The sequence below is a fragment of the Rutidosis leptorrhynchoides genome, chromosome 4 (assembly GCF_046630445.1).
Source record: "Rutidosis leptorrhynchoides isolate AG116_Rl617_1_P2 chromosome 4, CSIRO_AGI_Rlap_v1, whole genome shotgun sequence".
NCBI lineage: Eukaryota > Viridiplantae > Streptophyta > Magnoliopsida > Asterales > Asteraceae > Rutidosis > Rutidosis leptorrhynchoides.
The window spans coordinates 152295498-152313784 of NC_092336.1; positions in this window are offsets into that span (position 1 = coordinate 152295498).

Here is an 18287-nt window from a genome sequence, read left to right on the forward strand (position 1 = left end):
TAATAATAATAATAATAATAATAATAATAATAATAATAATAATAATAATAATAATAATAATAATAATAATAATAACTTTATTAAAATGGATAATATTAATGATAATAATAATATTGATATTGTTAATAATAATACTAATAATTACAAAAGTTTTACTAATACTAATATTAATGAAAGGAATGATATCTTGTATGATTTTCATAATAATAATGATAATAATGATCCTAACCATGATAATAATGATAATACAACTGTTAGTGATAGTAATAATAATATTCATACTTGTATTTATAATTATAATAAATGAAAATTTATCATATTACTTATATTAATGATATTAATAGTATTAATAGTTATAACACTTGTAGTAATAACATTAATTATTAATGATAATCATAACTCTAACAATGATAATAATACTAAAAATCATAATAATTATATAAATAATACTTGTTTTAATACAAATGATAATAATAATAATAATAACAATAATATTTCTAATACTTAATAATAATAATGTTGATATTAATAACAATAATACTAATTCTTAATAATAATAACAATAATGATAATAATTATAATAATAATAATAATAATAATAATAAAAAGGATCACTAACTTAGGAAAGGGTTCCAAAAAAATAGTGCCTCTTGCAAGGCTCGAACCCTCGATCTCTCGAAAACCCGCACCACCCTCAACCCCTAATCTGTTCCAGTTTTTCTGATCAAAAATGCATTTTAATGATAATTATCCCGTATAAAAATAAATGGTTATTCTTCTTCCTCCTTCTCTGATTGAAACTCGACCAGAATTCAAATCAACCGTAATCAATATCAATTAAGTTGAGTTTTGATTTCGTAAGCTAAACAGAAACAATCTAGTATGGAATAATGGATTCGTATAAACAGAAATAAATTAGAATCTTCATTAGACCCCGTTTATGAATAATATGAACTCAAATGGTGTTTTAAAAATCTAGACACTTTTAGACTGAGATGTTAACATGAAATAGATTGAAAAACTAATTTTGAAACTAACTGTATCGGTAATTAAACCTAAAACATTATCTAGAAATCAAATTTCGCGATGAACCAAAATAGTTAACTTTTTGAGCGAAACTTTGACTCCCAAATTCAGATGAAATAGAATGAATTGGAATATGACCTTTTGCAGAAAGTTTACCTAAATGGATCCTAACAAAATCGTATTTTTACTTTTTGAAATAAAATTGAAATTCGAATTTTTGATCTAACTGAGCAAGAGCAGAGGTATCGTGCAGTTTTATAAAGAATTCGATTTGAATTATCAGTTTTTCACACGATTTGCATAAACAGAAAATTATATAAAGGCTAAGTGGTATTATTATAGCTTAATTGATTCTATTACGCTTGTTGTATAGCTAAAATGGATCGACCAAAACCTATTCTGTCCGAAGAAAATTATTAAAGGTGAAATTGTCTTCTAATGAAACTTGTTTGTGTTATAATTGATTGAATTGAATAAGTTAATCCAGCAGACCATTTACACAGTCAAGATAACGACTGGAAACTGAATACTTAATTATGTATCAGTATTTAATTTTATATAAACATCAGTATTTATATATATTAGTAATTATCTATTTTTTTTAAATTTATAAATCAATATTTCATATTAATCTGAATACTGTATACATATATATATATATATATATATATATATATATATATATATATATATATATATATATATATATATGTAACAGTATTTTACCAATATATACGTATCTATATCAACCTGTACTTTTATATTTGATTAAATATGTATAATTTGTAAATATTGTTAATTACAAGTATAAATATATTAATATTATTAATATTACTATATTAATATTACTATATTAATATTACTAATAATAATAAAGTCATTGATAAAGGATCTAGTAATGATAATTGATAATATTAATACTAACCATAATGCTAATTTTAATAAATTTAATTAATAATAATGATTATAATAATCTTATTAATGATACAAATAATAATTCCAATAAGGATAATAATATTAATGTAACAAATTTTTTTTTAACCTTGTATTTGAATTTAATATCTTGATATTACATATTATTAATTATGAAATACTTATATTATATAATAACTCATCTTCGGATTACCGTTTATTTTTAAATCATATAAGTCCGTGTTTAGACTTGTTCAAATAACCAACGAACGATAAATAAGTGTTACTGTCGCTTACAAAATAAATTTGGAAATATATATATATATATATTAATTAACAAATTTTATTATATAGTTGAATGCACTAATTATGTATTTCAAACCATTAAGTCTAATACTATTATATATTTACGAGTAATATTCTTATGTGTGTGTGTGTATATATATATATATATATATATATATATATATATATATATATATATATATATATATGTATATATATATATACATACATATATATATTTAAAATAATAATTTCATTACTTACTATGTTATTACTTATAATAATTGTATACAACAGTTTATCAATATTCTTATATATATAATTATTTATATTTACATATTTATATAAGTACATATCTATTTTCAAATAATGGTTCGTGAATCGTCGGAAATAGTCGCAGGGTAATTACATATATAAAAACAGTTCAAACATTATGAGACTCAACATTACAGATTTTGCTTATCGTGTCGGAAACATATAAAGATTAAAGTTTAAATTTGATCGGAAATTTTCGGGTCATCACAGTACCTACCCGTTAAAGAAATTTCGTCCCGAAATTTAAGTGAGGTGGTCATGGCTAACAATAAAAATATTTTCATGACGAATATGAGTTGATAAATTCAGTTTTATCATCATTAAGTAATATGGATAAAAATAACTCGATTATTCGAAGAGTACAAATGAAGCTATCACCAAAGAGTGAAATAGGAAAGTAAAGATTCATCTTATCTTTTGACAGAGTCAGGGTTGAATTCCGGAATTCAAGGGATTCAAAGAAAATCTTCGAAATCTAAAAGATTTGATTCTTCGGCGAGTAAGGAAAATTTAAGATCTCTATAATTAAATACGATGATCTGCCTCGATTACTCTGTCTGATATTTCCATTATAAATTTACCTTTCCCGTTCCATTAGTTTCCACTACTTCTATACCTTCTTTCACAGTTCATATATCCAAAAGATTATAATAATGCTTAATCCGGTTCTAATCCTTGTTCTTATTCTGACTATCGCAATGATCGTTCTTCTTTTCCAACTCCCACCGGAAGAATCTGTTTATTTCTACTATACTCTAGGGATTATTGTATTTATAATCCTCCCGTGTCTTTATATTTCTATTCGCATAGACATATACGGTTTATGATCTTTCTTGTTTGCTGCGATTTATATTCCAATTTGTATTTTGAGGTTCCATGTTTTTGTTTTCTCCCCGACCTGAAGTAAAGCGATTAAGACGTCTCGAATTCGTACGTATAAAATTTTGAATGAACATAACTTAATGTTCTAAGCGGAAAGGAAAGGTAATAGCACGATTTAATTTGTTAAATTACCAGAAGTTACGGAAAAGACAGAACCATCAAGAAAATATTTTCTTGATATGTTTAGAGGTTAAGTAGAATGAAAAAATCATGTAACATGACACATAATGATGATACTGTGAATCATCACATTCCATTAGAAACTCAGCATGACTTACTGTTATATAATCACGTTGATCAAGTGTCATTATATTATACTAACTCATGCATCAGTTCCCAACATTACTTCAATAACATTCATATTTTAAACTCGAAAGTTTACAGAATATAGAAACTAACAGTTTCTATATGATGTAACACTGGTAGCACTAATAGATTAATGATTTCAGATAAGAATAGTTATGAGAATATATTCAAAAAAATCGAGGATATTTAAAATGAAAGATACGATAATATCTTTGAATATCTAAGATCAGAGGATGACGAAAACTATTGTCCGCAAGAGTTTAGAGTAAGGAGCAAGATATTCGCTAAAGACTTCAGCAGACATTGAATCATTTGGATTCTTTGAAGTCAAACTTATTCTTTGTGATTTTTCCACGGTCTCCTTCATAGTTTCGCATAATCCGCTTTTCGGTACTAAATTTTCTATTGAGTGTTTCCAATACTCCATTCTTTATCATCATACTTTCGACAGTTAAGGTCGTGTACAGTTTTTGCTGCTGTATTCAGCTTTTTCAGAATTTGGAGTATTGATTTGAAGACTGGTTGCTTTTCAAAATTTCCGAGTGGAAGATCATAATTCTAAGTAAGGATTATATGTATACTTATAACTGTTGATGTAGATATGCTGCGAGATTTCAAAATACTGATTTGCTAATTCCCGGTAGTTGGTATAGTAATTCTAGTTATAGGATGTAAATGAGTAAATGATAGGGTTTCACTGAATATAGTGATTTTTCGGAAGTCGAAGATCAATGGAGTTGTTGGTAAATTTACTACTAATATGGTGAGATATAAACGGTTTCCCGGTATCAATGACAAAAGACAACTTATATAACAGGGTTATAATAAGCTAATCCGAGTGAAAAGTCGAAGTTGACTTGCTGGATCTGTGATAAAATTGGCTAATTTGGAAAGGAATTGCAAAGTTATTTTTGGGTAATAATAACGCCAATGAGCTAGCACGGATACGTGTTTAAACATTTACTCAAGTTTCGAATGTTTTCAGGTGCATAACTATATGCATCAATCTCTTCTTCCGTAGATGAAGTGCGGTTGGTTCATCCTCTCGATTGAGGTGTTTTCAAGAATTCATGAAAGGTTTGAACGCAGATTGGAATCGTCAAGATACAAACGAGGTTTAAGATGAAATCAAGTGGCAAACTTGAAGAAATGTTTAGTTTCATATGTTATAAACAATATTTTAATTCATTTTAATTGTCCAATGTCGGCAGTCCATAGTTGATAATCCACAGTTGACAGTCCAATAATTCATATATAATTTAATATACAATATTCGAATTAATTAATACGTATCGTGACCCGTGTACATGTCTCAGACTCGATCACAACTCAAATTATATATATTATTATAGAATCAACCTCAACCCTGTATAGCTAACTCCCGCATTACTGTATATAGAGTGTCTTTGGTTATTCCAAATAATATATATAGATGGGTCGATATGATATGTCAAAACCTTGTATACGTGTCCCGATATTTAAAGTGCATAAAATAAATAACAGAAATTAAATGACGATAAATAAAATTGCGAGAATTTAAATTGCGATAAATAAAATGCGATAAATAAATTGCGATAAATAAATTGCGATAAATAAATTGCGATAAATAAAAGGTAATACGGAATTAACAGTTAGCTAGGAACAGTTAGCGTGGATTCTTAACAAAATTTCTCATAGTTAAATTGTTTGTTTCTAACAAATTTTATTTTGTCAAATGTTTTCTTCATTATGCCACTTGTTGGATTCTGATAAGTCAAAATCCAAATATGAAATTGAATGAAAATGGTTATCCTGTGGTGAACGAATACGTATGTCTGTGGATGTAAGTAGGATAGTAAATGACTGTTGAATCAGATTCGAAGAATGTACAATGTAACTTATTAATGTGAAACCTTAAATATTCCTCGGGTATTACCTACCCGTTAAAATATTTTCATCATTAACAGTTTGTATAAAAGAATTTTTAATTACAATCTTTATGAAAATATATATACATATATATTTTCTTCAGATGTAATCATGGATTTAATGAGTTAATATGACGTTAACTCATCTGATTTACCGTTAGAACAAGAATATATAATCTCTAAAACATTAGAGGTTACATAATCGCTATGTCGAACGAAGATGAATGATGTAGAACGTCATGTAGAACGTTGATTATACTCGAGGTATAGATTGCGAGGTTGAGACGTGTGATGATGTTGCTGTTGTTGGTACTGGTTATGCTGCTGGTGCTGCTGATGGTGGTACTATTGCTGTCAGTGCTACAAGTGTTGTTGGTGCTGAGGTTGGTGATGATGTTGGTGTAGTAAGTATAGCTTGTCGATCACGCACCAATCTTGTCAGGTTTTCTATCCTACCCTCTATCATTTCTATCCATCCACTCATCTGATTCGATAGATCTTGATTATCAATTCGAAGTTCCCTAACTTCTTCTAATATTCCCCTTCGATTGGTATTCGGAAGTAGAGGTTGAATATTTTCTGAGATTGCAGTAATGCGACCTTCGAGGCGGAATATTTTAGCAAGAAGGGTGAATACAGTGTTGCGCATAGGTTCACCAGTGAGTACATCATTTTCTCCGATGTTAGGAGGTAAGTTTGGTTCGTGGTAGGGCTCGCCTTCTTTATTTCTCCATCGAGTGAGTAAGTCTCGGACCCACCCCCATCTCCTCCAGAAGGAAAAATAACTAAATGGTCGAGGGGCTTCTGGTTCATTGACTTCGGAGTCTACTTCAATAAACATCTCGAAATCGCTCCCAGAACTAATGGAATCCAAGCTAGGTGTAGGATCCATCTCTCACGATCAGTTAAAGGGTTTTGATATGAAATGATTTTCGAATATCGAATGATATTCTAATTATATATAGAATATCTATACATACTTCCAAAGATCCCGTGAATTACGGAGATAATTAAGGAAACATGTCAGATAAAGTCTACAGTGACAGATACGCTAAGATATGAATTTTGTCTATACACTATTTATGCAGTTAATGCAATAAAACGTGTCTAGACTAAGAATAATGAGCAGGTAATTTTCTAAGGATGATAAGTAGATGATTTCAGACAAAAATGATAAGCAAAACTTTTGACATGCAAACACGGTCGAAGTCCAGACTCACTAATGCATCCTAACGACTTATCAGTTATACACACTAATGCAGATCTGGTTCGCTAAGACCACCGCTCTGATACCAACTGTAGAGACCCGTCCTAATCCATCTGGACGAAGTCCATATCGATTATAAATGATTCACAACAGTTGATTACATCGCGAGGTATTTGACCTCTATATGATACATTTTACAAACATTGCATCCGTTTTTGAAAAGACAATCTTTCATTACATCGAAAGTTGACAGGCATGCATACCATTTCATAATATATCCAACTATAATTGACTTAATAATAATCTTGATGAACTCGACGACTCGAATGCAACGTCTTTTGAAATATGCCATGAATGACTCCAAGTAATATCTATAAAATGAGCAAATGCACAGCGGAAGATTTCTTTCGTACCTGAGAATAAACATGCTTTCAAGTGTCAACCAAAAGGTTGGTGAGTTCATTAGTTTATCATAAATAATCATTTCATAATTTTAATAGACCACAAGATTTCATATTTCCATTTCTTATAAACATACGTCCCATGCATAGGGACAAAATATCATTCGTATGGATTGAACACCTGGTAACCGACATTCACAATATGCATATAATAATATCCCCATCATTCCGGGATCCTCCTTCGGACATGATATAAATTTCGAAGTACTAAAGCATCCGGTACTTTAGATCTGGCTTGTTAGGCCCGATAGATCTATCTTTAGAGTTCGCGTCAATTAGGGTGTCTGTTCCCTAATTCTTAGATTACCAGACTTAATAAAAAGGGGCATATTCAATTTCGATAATTCAACCATATAATGTAGTTTCGATTACTTGTGTGTATTTCGTAAAACATTTATAAAAATTGTGCATGTAGTCTCAGCCCAAAAATATAAAGGGTAAAAAAGGCAAATGAAACTCACCTAATATATTTTGTAGTAAAAATACATATAACGACATTAAACAACTGAACAATGCTGGGTTGGCCTTCGATTCACGAACCTATATCATTTATGTATATATTAACACATATAATTGTAATCGAACAAATTTATTTATTATAACTTAATTTATATAATATATATTTAATTTGTGTATATATTCAAAATGATTAATATTTATATAATTTTATTAATATATTTATATACATACTTGTTTAATATTATATTTATAAATTGATAGTTTGTTAGTTATAAGTATTTATATAAATAATTTTTGTAGGTTTAATATATATAGTTATATGAAATTTTAATATAATTATAGTATATATAATAAATATATTTTATATACGAAATATTTATCTGCTTAAAAATAATAATATTGATATTAATGATTTACCAATAATAATAATAATAATAATAATAATAATAATAATAATAATAATAATAATAATAATAATAATAATAACTTTATTAAAATGGATAATATTAATGATAATAATAATATTGATATTGTTAATAATAATAATAATAATTACAAAAGTGTTACTAATACTAATATTAATGAAAGGAATGATATCTTGTATGATTTTCATAATAATAATAATAATAATGATCCTAACCATGATAATAATGATAATACAACTGTTAGTGATAGTAATAATAATATTCATACTTGTATTTATAATTATAATAAATGAAAATTTATCATATTACTTATATTAATGATATTAATAGTATTAATAGTTATAACACTTGTAGTAATAACATTAATTATTAATGATAATCATAACTCTAACAATGATAATAATACTAAAAATCATAATAATTATATAAATAATACTTATTTTAATACAAATGATAATAATAATAATAACAATAATATTTCTAATACTTAATAATAATAATGTTGATATTAATAACAATAATACTAATTCTTAATAATAATAACAATAATGATAATAATTATAATAATAATAATAATAAAAAGGATCACTACCATAGGAAAGGGTTCCAAAAAATAGTGCCTCTTGCGAGGCTCGAACCCCCGATCTCTCAAAAACCTGCAACACCCTAAACCCCTAATCTGTTCTAGTTTTTCTGATCAGAAATGCATTTTAATGATAATTATCCCGTATAAAAATAAATGGTTCTTCTTCTTCCTCCTTCTCTGATTGAAACTCGACCAGAATTCAAATCAACCGTAATCAATATCAATTGAGTTGAGTTTTGATTTGGTAAGCTAAACAGAAACAATCTAGTATGGAATAATGGATTCGTATAAACAGAAATAAATTAGAATCTTCATTAGACCCCGTTTATGAATAATATGAACTCAAATGGTGTTTTAAAAATCTAGACACTTTTAGACTGAGATGTTAACATGAAATAGATTGAAAAACTAATTTTGAAACTAACTGTATCGGTAATTAAACCTAAAACATTATCTAGAAATCAAATTTCGCGATGAACCAAAAGAGTTGACTTTTTGAGCGAAACTTTGACTCCCAAATTCAGATGAAATAGAATGAATTGGAATATGACCTTTTGCAGAATGTTTACCTAAATGGATCCTAACAAAATAGTATTTTTACTTTTTGAAATAAAATTGAAATTCGAATTTTTGATCTAACTGAGCATGAGCAGAGGTATCGTGCAGTTTTATAAAGAATTCGATTTGAATTATCAGTTTTTCACACGATTTGCATTAACAGAAAATTATATAAAGGCTAAGTGCTATTATTACAGCTTAATTGATTCTATTACGCTTGTTGTATAGCTAAAATGGATCGACCAAAACGTATTCTGTCAGAAGAAAATTATTAAAGGTGAAATTGTCTTCTAATGAAACTTGTTTGTGTTATAATTGATTGAATCGAATAAGTTAATCCAGCAGACCATTTATACAGTCAAGATAACGACTGGAAACTGAATACTTAATTATGTATCAGTATTTAATTTTATATAAACATCAGTATTTATATATATTAGTAATTATCTATTTTTTTTAAATTTATAAATCAATATTTCATATAAATCTGAATACTGTATACGTATTTATATATATATGTAACAGTATTTTACCTATGTATACGTATCTATATCAACCTGTACTTTTATATTTGATTAAATATGTATAATTTGTAAATATTGTTAATTACAAGTATAAATATATTAATATTATTAATATTACTATATTAATATTACTAATAATAATAAATTCTTTGATAAAGGATCTAGTAATGATAATTGATAATATTAATACTAACCATAATGCTAATTTTAATAAATTTAATTAATAATAATGATTATAATAATCTTATTAATGATACAAATAATATTTCCAATAAGGATAATAATATTAATGTAACAATTTTTTTTTAACCTTGTATTTGAATTTAATATCTTGATATTACATATTATTAATTATGAAATACTTATATTATATAATAACTCATTTTCGGATTACCGTTTATTTTTAAATCATATAAGTCCGTGTTTAGACTTGTTCAAATAACTAACGAACGATAAATAAGTGTTACTGTCGCTTACAAAATAAATTCGGAACTATATATATATATATATATATATATATATATATATATATATATATATATTTTAATTAACAAATTTTATTATATAGTTGAATGCACTAATTATGTTTTTCAAACCATTAAGTCTAATACTATTATATATTTACGAGTAATATTCTTATGTGTATATCTATATATATATATATATATACATATATATATTTAAAATAATAATTTCATTACTTACTATGTTATTACTTATAACAATTGTATACAACAGTTTATCAATATTCTTATATATATAATTATTTATATTTACATATTTATATAAGTACATATCTATTTTCAAATAATGGTTCGTGAATCGTCAGAAATAGTCGCAGGGTAATTACATATATAAAAACAGTTCAAACATTATGAGACTCAACATTACAGATTTTGCTTATCGTGTCGGAAACATATAAAGATTAAAGTTTAAATTTGATCGGAAATTTCCGGGTCATCACATTATGTGTATGTTATTTTTGTGCACGAGATATGTGTACGGTTATTTAAAAATCGCGAGGCAACCTACGGGGGAGAAAAGGATACGAACCTACTCTGCTAAGCATTATAAAAATGGTTTTGTACACGAAATAGGTGTACTGTATTTAAATCTTGTGGTCTATCAAAATGATGAATTTTATTGCTTATGATAAACTTATGAACTCAACAACCTTTTGGTTGACACTTGAAAGCATGTTTATTCTCAGGTATGAAAGAAATCTTCCGCTGTGCATTTGCTCATATTAGAGATATTACTTGGAGTCATTCATGACATATTTCAAAAGACGTTGCATTCGAGTCGTCGAGTTCATCAAGATTAATATTAAGTCAATTATAGTTGGATATATTATGAAATGGTATGCATGCCGTCAACTTTCGATGAAATGGAAATTTGTCTTTTAAAAACGAATGCAATGTTTGTAAAATGTATCATATAGAGGTCAAGTACCTCGCGATGTAACCAAGTGTAATGTACTCGTCCTGATGGATTAGGACGGGTCATGAAAGTTGGTATCAGAGCGGTGGTCTTAGCGAACCAGGTCTTGCATTAGTGTGTCTAACTGATAGTTGTTAAGATGCATTAGTGAGTCTGGACTTCGACCGTGTCTGCATGTCAAAAGTTTTGCTTATCATTTCTAATCGGAAATCAGCTGCTTATCATCCTTAGGAAATTACTTGCTTATCATTCTTAAAGTATAGACACATCTTACTGCATTGATTGCATGAATAGTGTATAGACAAAATTCATATCTTAGCGTATCTGATAATTCATATCTTAGCACATCTGTTACTGTAGACTTGCCTGACATATGCCGTAAATTCCTCCGTAGACTACGAAATCTTTAGTATTATATATATAGATATTCTATGTAGTTAGAATATCATCCAATATTCGAAAATCATTTCATATCGAAAAATCCTTTATTCAATCGTACGAAATGGAATTCGCCACTAGTTCAAATCCCTCTGATTCTGATATAGAATTTCACTCGAGCTCCGAAAGCAGCGTCACCGGAATGAATCAACCAATCAGCCATCATCAATTCTGGATGAATTGGGTAAGGGTTCTGTAAGAATCCGAAACTAATCCTCCAGGACGGAATCTTCAACAGTTGGTCCCATTGCGATGATCGACTCCAAATAATAACTTTAACATGAGCAAATGCACAGCGGAAGACTTAATTCGTACCTGAGAATAACATGCTTTAAAATGTCAACATAAAGTTGGTGAGATATATAGGTTTGATGCTAGCAGCGTTATAACTATAGACCACAAGATTTCATATATAAAAATATAATACACTCGCAAGTGTATAAAATCATTCTGCTTATGTTGAGGCCTCAGTAACCAACCTTAACAATAATATAATAAGTCATCTTCGCAAAGATGGATATGTACACTCGCAAGTGTATAAATAATCCTCGAAGTACTAAACATCCGCCCACTAGTTCTTATGTCTAGTGCAGCCTACTGGATGGGGGTGTTAAACCCGATAGATCTATCTTTAGGATTCGCGCTTACATGCTATTATAACATATAACTAAGTTACCTAGCACATCAATCCGCAGAATATCATTTTTAATCACTTGTGTCCATAACGTAAATCATTTATAAAAACAGCGCATGTATTCTCAGCCCAAAATATTTAGAGTTTAAAAGGGACTATATACTCACCATACTGTATTTTGTAGTAAAAATACATATAACATCATTGATCAATTATAAGGTTGGCCTCGGATTCACGAACCTATATCATTTATATATATATATATTAAAACATATAATAATAATCGAACAAATTTATATATTTTATTTATTAATTGTTATTTTAGTAAGTTATAAGTTTCATTAATAATTTACTTAACTATATTTATCTTATATACTTTAGATAAATAATTAATATTTACTATAAAAATATTAATATAGTTATGTTATATGTATAAATTTTTATATAACTAATACTTATTTGGTAAAATAATAATAAAAAGTTGTATATCTAAATAATAATAATAATAATAATGATAAAATAATAATAATAATAATAATGATAATAATATTAATAATATACTTATGTTAACAATAACTCGATTAGTGATAATGACGTTGATATTATCAATTCTATTATTTGTAAAAGATAATAATACTAATATTTACGAAAATAATAATTTGTATTGTATTCATAATGATAATAATATGAAATTCTATTATTATAGTAATACTGATAATTAACTCGACCATAATAATAATAATAATAGTTATAATTGTAACTATAATTATGATAATAATAATATTTGTTAGCTAATACTTTTATTAATATTAATAATAATATTTTTGGTTCTAATATTAATAATTAACATAACAATAATATTCATATTAATAATAATAACAATTAATAAATATAAGTAGTAATAATAATAAGTAGCAATAAAATATATAAAGGCTACCTCAATAGAATGATTTTCAAAAAAAACAAAGCCCGTGCCCGGGCTTGAACCCCCGACCTCTCGTTACATGCAAACACCTTGAACCAGTGGGCTATGCCCGTTTTTCCGAATTATAACAGAAATTATTATTATAAAACCCGTACTTTCTTTTCAGTCCTTATTCACCTTCTTCTTCATATTACATCGACCAGGGACCCAACACTCATTAAATTAATTAATTAGTAATTACCAGTTTGGTTTAGGTTTATAACAGAAACAGAGAACGATTAATTAAGTTTGAAATTAATATGAAACGTAAAAACAAGTATCGAGTTTGCATCTGAGAAAAAAAATAACGTTAAACAACTCAACATATGAAATTGGAATTAAAGCTGTTTCTGTTTCTGATTTCTTCATGAATTATGTTTTAAAAGACATATTGAAACTTTTTGATTACACAATTTTAACAGAGACGCAATCTAGAAATCGAATTTGACAAAAAAATAACCCGTTTAACTTTTGAACTTAAAACTTGTCTTTCAAAATTCGAATTCGATATGGGAGTTTAACCTGTGAAACTTTACAGAAACTTTAAATGGATCGTTCCTAACAATACCTCTTTAATAGATTTTAAAATTGATTTCGTAATCACTAAATTTGAAATTGAAAACAAGAACAGGGGGACGGCCTGAGTTTTAAAAAAAATTCTGTTTTTTTTTCGTAAGGCTCTGTGTGTTGTTGGTAATTGATAACGGCAGTTGAAGAACATCAGAAATCGATTCACTTGTTATACAGATTTGATAATCGACATGGAGTCACTGGAAAATAGTTTAACCAGGTAAAAATAAAACTGATAATGACCCCGTATTTATCTATATCTGACTGATATTTATATATACAATTTTTTTTTTAAAAAAATCAGTAACATATCAGTAATATATATAAATAACTGGATAATCTTTTATATTTGTGTAGTTTATATCTATTTACATTTTTACTATAAATGTTTCTAATTGTTACACCGTAATTTTTATAATTATCAATTAAATTTCTAATAGTAATAATAATGATAATGTTAACAATTAGTAATAATAATAATTGGAGTGATAATATTAGATCAAAATAATAAAAATTTTAGTGAATTTTATACTAATATAATAAATGATATTTATAATAATATTACTAGTTATAATAATATAACAATTTATTTATATATATCTATTTTCATGTTAATAATACAATAATAATATTAATAATAAAAATAATAATAATAATAATAATAATTAAAGTAATGATAATAATATTATTATACAAATTATAATCTTCAAACCTTTAATTAAATTCGATATAATACAATTTACTACTTGTATTATAATATATTGAATGATCATATATATATTTAACTAATATATATATAACTAGGTTTTAAATAACGAGTTTTATTGTATAATATAAATATCTTACGTGTTTAAGTTCCAAATCTAAAGCATATAATATTTTATTAATGTTTTTCAAGTTATTAGATATCATATGTATATTTACACATATATTCATATACATATAACTATTTATAATTATTTGTTCGTGAATCATCAGGCATGGTCAAAGGTAACCGATTATCTAAATATTGAATTTCAAACTCTCTAGACTCAAATTTACAGATTTTGCTTATCGTGTCGGAAACATATAAAGTTTAGGGTTTAAATTTGGTCGGAAATTTCCGGGTCGTTACAGTACCCACCCGTTAAAGAAATTTCGTCCCCGAAATTTGGTATAGGTTGCCATAGAAACAATAGGAATGTTTTCATGACAAATATGAGGTATTAATGGAGTTTTATCAGTATTGAATGATATAGATAAAATAATTCGATCATGTGAAGCGCACGAGTGAAGCTATCACAAAAGAGTGAAATGAGTAAATATGGAATTGTTTTTAATCGATGACTTGATTAGAATTGATATTTCGGAATTTATGGAATTTAAGAAAATCTTTTGTAATAAGATTTGGTTCTTCGACGATTTAGAAAGCAGGATCTTCTTTGGTTAAATGCGGCAATCTGTTTTGATTTCTCTGTCGGATATTTCTCTATAAATTCACCCCTTCATTTCCTTATTTTCCACAACTTACATCTTCTATTCTTCCTCCTTAACTCCTATTTTAAGACATTCGTCAATATGCTCCATCCCATTCTGATTCTTGATATACTCTTAATTTTCACATCTGTCATTCTTCTTTTTCATTTACCACCAGAAGAATCTATTTACTTCTACTATACTCTTGTGTTTATAGTGTTTCTAGTTCTCCTGTGTCTCTATATTGCTATCTGCATTGATATACACGGTTTATAAATTCTGGGTGGTTGTTGGGTTTTATATCTTCCCGTCCTTGAGTCAAGTGAGCAAGGGTCCGGAATTCGTAGGTATGAAATTCGAAACAAACATAGCTAATGCTTTTAGAAAGAAATGGTAATGGCACGATTTTGATTTGTTAAATTACCAGAATACCCAGGAAAAGATAGAACTATCAAGATGATATGTTCCTATTATGTTTGAAGATTGGATAGAATGTAAGAGCCGTGTAACATGGCACATGATGACGGTACTGAGAATCATCATGCTTCATTAGAAACTCAACATGACTTACTGTAATATAATGAAGTTGATCAAGTTTCATTATATTATACTAATTCATGCATCAATTCCCAATACTGCTTCAGAACATTCCTATTTAAAACTCGAAGGTTTCAAAATTTAGAAACTAACACAGTTTCTTTTATGTTGTAACACAGATGTTACGGAGAGATAAATGATCTCAGATAGGAATAGTTGTGAAAATATCTCCAGAAATATGAAGAATATGTATAACGGAAGATATGAAGATACCTTATAATATCTAAGATAAGGTGATGATGAAGAATATCATCTGGAAGTATTTAGAATAAGGAGTAGGGTTCTTACTAACGGTTTCAGTAGGCACTGAATCGTGTGGATCCTTTGAAGTCGAGTTTAGTCTTCATGATTTGTTTACGGTTTCCTTCATACTTTGCTCAATCCGTTTTCCAATTTCAACCCTTCTCTTTTTCTGAGCTTTTCCAACATACTTTACATCATCGTAAACTTTTGACTGTTAAGGTCGTTTACGGTTTTTGCTGCTTTATCAGTGTTTCAAGAACTACTTCATAGTCCAGGGTGTTTTTCAGAAACTTCACATTCGAAATATGTAATTCTTAGGGATAAACATTTTCGGTATAATGGGAGAATTTCTATGAAATTTTCAAAATACTGGTTGCGGATTTCACCAAAGAGATAACGAGTTGCTGGTACGTCTGCTGATGATGTTGTGAGATATAAAAGGTTCTCCGGTAACGACGGCGAAAGGACAAGGTATAAATATCAAGATTATAATAGGAGTAGTCTCACTGAGAAGTCGAAGTGGAGCTGTGACAAAATTAACTTCTTGAAAAGGAATCATATGATTGTTTTTGCTAATGGATGATAAGGAATTTGACGCGGATAGGTTTTAACTACAACTTTGGTTTCGAAAGTTTCAGATGCATAACTGTACGCATAAATCTTCTTCCGTAGACGAGGTGCGGCTGGGTAAATTTCTCGATCAAGATATTTTCAAGAATCATGATAAGATTTGAATGCGGTTCGGAATCGTCAAAATACAAATGAGGTTTGAGATGAAATCAAGTGGCAAACTTGAAGATTAGTTTTAGTTTCATATGTTATAATCAACATTTTAACTCATTTTCATTGTCCAAAGTTAGCAGTCCGATTGTCCAATTTCAATAGATTCATATATAATTTAGATATATAATATTCGAATTACTTAATACGTATCGTGACCCGTGTACCGGTCTCGGTGTCGATCACAACTCAAAGTATATATATATTTTGGAATCAACTCCGACCCTGTATAGCCAACTCCCACCTTCACATATAGAGTGTCTACGGTTGTTCCGTAATATATATATAGATGGGTCGATATGATAAGTCGAAACCTTGCATACGTGTCCCGTTATTTATAGTGCGTAAAAGTAAATAACAGAAATTAAATGACGATAAATAAAATTGCGAGAATGTAAAATTGCGATAAATTAAATGTTAATCAGTTAGCTGGGAACAGTTAGCCGGAACAGTTAGCGTGGATTCCTAACAATATTTCAATTTAGTTAATTCGTCTGTTTCTAACAAATTTTATTTTATCCAATGTTTTCTTCTTTATGCCACTTGTTGGATTCTGATAGGTCAAAATCCGAATATGAAATTTGAATGAAAATGGTTATTCTGTGATAAACGGATACGTATATCGATAGTTGTAAGTAGGATAGTATATGATCGTTGAATCAGATTCGAAGAATGTACAGTGTAACTTATTAATGTGAATTCTAAATATTCCTCGGGTACTACCCACCCGTTAAAATATTCTCATCATTAACAGTTTGTACGATAGAAGTTTTAATTACAATCTTTATGAAAATATATTTGCATATATATTTTCTTCGGATGTAATTATGAATTTAATGAGTCAATAGAATATTATACTCATTTGATTTATTGTTGGCACTTGATTACATGATCTCTAAAACATTAGAGATTACATAATTGCCATGTCGAACGAAGGTAAATGAGGTAGAGCAATACGTAGAACGAAATTAATCGATGTAGAACGATATGCAGAACGAATATCATACTCTAAATACAGATGGTAATATTGAGGCGTGTGATGTTGATATTCGTGGTACAGATTGTGATGTTGAGAGTTACGGCGCGGTTATGGTTTAGGAATGATAAGGGTACTGTCGACGTCGATGATGGTGGTACTGATTATGCTGCTGGTGCTGCTGCTGGTGGTCGTATCCTTCGCTCCAGGTTCTCCAAAGTCGTCACACGAGCGCGTAGTTTGTTAACTTCTTCTAGTACTACAGGATGATTGACGGTTGGGGCGAACGGATGAATAGGATTCGAAATATGGGATAGTATGTAATCGTGACGGGATA